This window comes from Mustela nivalis (assembly GCF_964662115.1).
Source record: "Mustela nivalis genome assembly, contig: HAP1_SCAFFOLD_1051, whole genome shotgun sequence".
Lineage (NCBI taxonomy): Eukaryota > Metazoa > Chordata > Mammalia > Carnivora > Mustelidae > Mustela > Mustela nivalis.
In genome coordinates, this window is record NW_028135613.1 from 116063 (window position 1) to 121991 (window position 5929).

At 41.6% G+C, this 5929-nt stretch overlaps 1 pseudogene across 1 annotated transcript; it reads right to left on the minus strand.

Moving 5' to 3' along the window:
* Positions 1-3345: 3345 nt before the first annotated feature.
* LOC309857668 (kelch-like protein 13 pseudogene) lies at positions 3346-5602 on the minus strand (annotated as a pseudogene). Its single transcript has one exon. The product of its transcript is annotated as a kelch-like protein 13 pseudogene (transcript).
* Between the last annotated feature and the right edge of the window lie 327 nt (positions 5603-5929).

The following is a 5929-nucleotide window of genomic DNA, read 5'->3' on the forward strand; positions in this document are numbered from 1 at the left end:
ATTTCTCTGTAATTTGCTTCAACTTCACCTGTGCTACGATGAGTGCCAAAACCAATGGCTTCCTAAATGCTGGATTCAAGGACATGTCGTAGGTCTCACCTTACTGCTAGCCATTTCCTTTTTCTGGAATCTCTTTTCTCTCTTTTCTTTGGTTACTCTACCCCTGACTTTTCCTTTCTTGGTCTCTTTGTAGGTTATTTTTTCTCTCCATGGTTCTAATACTGTGTGCTCAAAGGTTTAACCTGAGGTTCTTATTTCTTTTTATTCTACATAATCTTTCTGGGAATCATTGCCACTCATGATTTTCACAACTCCCTAGCTGCCATATATTGATTATTTCCATATTCATACTTTTAAAATAGACATCTCCCTTGAATTTTGGACTCAAATGTCCAGCTGAGTGCTAGATAGCTTATCCTTGAGATACCAAAGACATCTCCAATTCCATAACATTTGCCAAAAATAGCACATTATCTTCTTTCCACTAAACACCCATTCCTTTTGTATATTTTCATCTCTGTTGGAAACACTATCATTTACTCAGTCTCTGGGAGTTAGGCATGGCCCTACCTCTCACTCAAAGCCCATATCTAATCAGTCACTAAGTTTTGCTGATTCCATGAGCTAAGTAACTGTTGGATTCATTTTTCAAACAGCCATCCTTCTTAACAATGTCTTATGTCATGATCGTTTCTTACCTGGGCTTCTGTATGAATATTCTAATATTTCATTTACCGTGTATCTTTTTTCCTCATAGCTATAAGAATAGACCCCAGTGAAGCACAAACTTAAACTTTGTCTAGAACTCTACCTAACAATTTATGAATGGCTCCCACCTGGATCAAATCCCTTTTCTTTTGGCTAACTTTTCCTACAAGACTCAGGCACCATCTCCTGCAGAAAGACTTAGCCGAGTTGTGGGTGAGCTGAAAAACTTGGGATATGTTCTAGAATCTGAGAGCACCATGCAAAACTAAGGAAGGCATTGAATGGGACCTGGAAGAGACAACTCTCCTATCCCATCAGCAGTGGCCTGATGCATCCTAGGGCTGTCCTAACAAATTCCCACAAATGTAGCAGCTAAATGACACAAATAAATTACCTTACAGTTCTGTAGATCAGAAGCCCAAAACAGGTTCCACAGAGCTAAACGAAAGGTTTCTTAAGGCTGTGTTCCTTTCTGGAGACTCTAAGGGAGAATCTATTTCCTTGTTCATTTCAGGTGATTGGCAGAATTCTGTTCCATGGTCTTTATTTTCTTCTAGCTCTCAATTGAGGAGCACTGAGGTTCTGCTGGCCTGTGGTCCTGTCTCTTCTACAAAGCCAGCAATGGTCAGTCCCCTCTCACACTTCTTATCTCCCCTCTGCCTTCCATTTCATGTTTTGGAACTCCCTCCTTCTGCCTCCCTCTTCTGAATTTGAGTTCATGGGACTAGACTGGTCCACCTGGATAATCCAAAGCAGCTCTCCATTTTAAGATTTTTAATCTTAATAATCTCTGCTAGTCTCTTTACAGTGGAAGGAAATATACTCATAGGTTCTGAGAGACAATTTTTCAGCCTACCACACTAGGTTTGAGACAAATGATCAGTGAAAAGAAAGCCTTAGATCACCTGATTTGAGTTCTCTGTCCACAGGACTCCTGATTTGATCATTTTTCTTTGTTTTGTTTAGCTATTTCAATTTCTAACTTTAGCTTTGTGTTTTGAATCCAAGGGATATAGGAAGGAACTGAGCTCTGTCTGGCTCATTTAGTGGGTAATTCCAGAAATGTTAGGTGTATAAACATCTTTCCGGGCACTTAGGTAGAGGTCTCGTGCAAAAAGGCATTGACAGGTGTGCTAGTAATGGAAGAGCACCCAGAAGGCTGTTCAGAAGATGACTGGAAATCAATGAACAGAGTCCCATCATTTGAAATTTAAGTCATAAACTGAACATTTAACAAGATTTTTTTCCACATTTTTTGTATTTTATTAAATTGAACTAGCTGGAAATTAAAATTTTAAATTATTATAAAATGAACTTAGGATTATCCATTACAAAAAAAAAAACAGTCATTTAAAGTAATAAACAATCAAGTAATTTCATGGAAAGGGCCATTATGAAAAATATTTTTTTTTCATTATTTACATTCTAGTTCCAACTAAAATTATTAAGCTAAAACAATTGAGCTTTATTTTAATTTTGTTTATAATTTATTTTAATTTTTACATTTTTATTTATTATTTTTAATTTTTTAATTTTTATTATAATTATTATAATTTATTTTAATTTTGTTTAATTTTTACTTATAATTATGTTTGATTATAACATAAATATTCTTAATGGGCCTGTTCTTTCATATGAATTAAACTCTTATTGGCTTCATGCCAAATATTCTAAAGAATCTGAATTAGCTGATGCTATATCTATGTGTATATATTCTTTTATTTTTTTTATTTTTTATTTTTTTGACATTAAATGCTTTTTTATTGAACAAAAAGAGATAAAACATGGAAGTTGAAATCACTGAGCAAAAGCAGCTCCCCAGGGGAGGCTGCTACACTTTGTACTAAATAACCTTATGAATTGAGAGTATACAGAACACAGATAATATGCAAGTTACCTTAACAGCAAATGAGAAGGCATAGATTACAGTTTCGGAAGGAAAAATTTGGTCAAGTGACAAATTTAGTTGCTCAACATTTCTAGCCTTTGTCCACCTAAATTCAGTAGGATTTTCCATGTGTGCTACTGAATTCCCATTTTAACGGAAGCTGCTTTTTGGTAGAAATTTTAAAAGATCATTCAGGTTTATTTGATGTGACATTCCATTTTTAAAATTTTGTGTCTGCTCAATGTACATGTGTGTATGTATTTATACACACTTTAGAAACCCCGAACTCTTGTTTCTAAGCAGAGGGGTCATGCTGTTTCTTTTTATTATTATTAATATTGGTGAATTTCAGTTATTATTTCTCCTGTGTGTCTAAGAAACTTCCTATGTTTTCAATGCACCCACGCAGATAGGTGGGTTGACAGATATGTCAAAAATACTTTATGAAAAGAGGGAGGTAGCTCATGCGAGTTGGCAACCTTTTGTCTATTGTTTCCTGTTAGAGCAAGCTGCCTCCCTTCGACATCTCACAGTCAAAGATGAAAGGAAAACTTTTTACTTTGAAGCCGAGTTAGCACAGTTGTACACTTACTACAATCCACCTTCGAGTTGGTTCGCTGGGCTTTCTAATGTAAGATGACAAATACCTTACACCCAATACACAGCATCGAAAAAGTACTGAAGAAACATTTTATAGACAATATCTTGGGTTGGTTTTTTTTTTTTTTTGTGGGTTTTGTGTGTGTGTGTGTTTTGTTTTGTTTTGTTTTTATATGTTAAACATCAGCTTCAATGGGATACATTTCCAGAATGGTTTTGTTACCAACTTTATAAACACCCTAAGCCAAAGAAACAGCACAAATAACATCAATGTTGTCTTTTTTTTTTTTTTTTCCAATATCTGTAACAATTACTGGAGGCTAATCCTTACATACACTACTAAAGGGGGCGCAAAAGAAGAGAATTCATGACACGCTGCAAAGATAGGAACACAGCATCTTAGTCGCGGGGCGGGGTTGATCTTAAGGTGCAGAAAAGGTGGACTCTCTAGAAGGTGATGGTGTGGTTTCTTGGGGAGGGAACACCGTGAGTGTACAAGCTCGGATGCCACCAAGGGACTCTGGGAGATCAAACACCTTATGCCACTCATCTTTGTCAGGGTCATATTTCTGCACTATCTCCACCATACAGCGATTATTCCAGGAATACCCACCGACCACGTAGATCTTATTTTCAAAGACTGCAACCCCGACATCGCTCTGCCCCCTTAACATGGCAGCAATTGGGGTCCACTGGTCAAGGATAGGTGAGTAGTATTCACAGCTTAGGACATCATCATAATCACTTGTGCCTCGGAAGTGATTGCCGCCAATGACGTAGAGCCTCTCGCCCACCATACACTCTGACCGTGGTCATCGGCGCCTTCTGGATCCATTTGTCAGTGTCCGGGTCAAAGCACATGAGCTCCTTTTGGAAAGTGTCATGAGTGATTCCCCCTGAAATATAAATGACTCCTCCATACACAGTTCCAGCATGGCCCTAGTGGGGTTCACTCATTTTGGCAACATAGGTCCATTCATTTGTTCTTGGATGGTAACACTCCACTGTGGGCAGTTCACCAGCTGCATTTCGCCCACCGACTGCGTACAGATATCCTTTGAGGGCACTTAGGTGGAAAAAGGTGCGCTTTTCATTTAAAGATGCAACCTGCATCCATTTATTGTAGCGAGGATCAAATCTGAAGACCATATCGACTGCTGTTTTTCCTTTTGTGTCATAATTGCTCTGTCCGCCGATGACATAGAGGAAATTTCCAATGACAGCAATGCCATGCTTGTACCGTGGGGCATCCATGGGGGCTAACGATTTCGATTCATGGGCCTTTTGATCATACATGCGCAATTCCTTGCTGACAACCAGCTGCTGCCTCAGAACTCCGAGTGTGACCAAATGAGTGGTGTCAGAGGGAATGGCAGTCCTGTCTGACTGCATCACTGGCTGCATGTATGGCATCATTTGGTAATTGCTGGCTTCCAAAAGGAGATTCACACAGGTATTATCAGTTCTCATGAAATCCACGGTTTGCACATAATTGATGAGCTCCTGCGGTGTCATCAGTGGAAATCCTATGTTCTTCATTAATTTGGCAGCAAAGTCCATCCGAGGCTCTTCTAGGCGTAGCCAGAGACAGGTAGCCTTAAAGAGCTCAAGTTCAGTGCAGTGCTTAAGGCTATTACTGGAAAGCACAAAGGCAAGATGCTCAAAAGGGAGCTTCAAGAACTCCCCAGTGCTCAGCAATGCGGGAAAATTCTTCAAGACAAAACTGTTGACATATTTATCCACTTCTGTCAGATTGTAGGTGTTGGCAATCTGACCAACTTCGACACAATTGTCTAAAGTGACCCCAGATATGAGAAATACTTTGCAGAAGTCCAAAACCGGCAGAATCTGAAGAAAACTGGAGCTTCGAGGGTGTCCTGAAGGTTGTCCATGTTAAGAGAAAGCTTTGCAGTATAAATGAAATCAATAATTTTCCTTAAGTCGACTTTGCTCACACCGTGAAGCTTAATGCACATTAAATCTTGTTCTTTCATTCCACCTGTGAACATTGCCTTGAAGTAATCACTAGCAGAGGCCATCATGACTCTATGCACAGGGACGGTGTCATCTGTGCCACCAGGCATCAGGGTCACATCGCAAAGCAATCCTTCAAGTCGAAGCTGGTCAAAGCCCTGTAACACCACCGAACTGTGGGTATTGCTGGTAAAGACGCGTGTGGTCCCTGCCTTGGAAGACCGCAGATGGGATGAGAGACCCATTTCGCTGCTTCCAAGGGACAATTTCATGTGCTGGTCCTCCTCTTCCACTAGAGATCGGTTACGGAGTATTGCAGCGACTGACTCCCCTCTATGAAGATGATCCATCACCTCTAACACTCGGATAATGACCTTGTTTGCCGCGTCCCCGCGTCCCGCCGTCCGTCAGTCCGCTGCCGCACTCCGAGGGCCAAAGAGAGAGTCGCACGGCGCAGCCGGGGCTCCCTCCCGCTTGCGAGACACCGCCCCCCCACCTCCGCAGCCCCTGGCTCGTCCTGGTCACTTCGCCCTCGCGCAGGTGGAGAGCAGGGACCCTAACCCGTCCGCCGATCCACTTATTTTCCAAAGTCCCCGTTCCCGGCTTCCCCGGAAGGGGAGATTGAGCTGCTGCGGCCGCATTGGCAGAGCCTCCGCCTGACCTCGGGGGTTGGGGGGTGCGGGGGGAGAGGGAGGGGGCGGGAGTCCAGTTAAGGAGGGGAGGGGGCGGGGGGAGCGAGCTCGCGGGCGGGGGGAACAT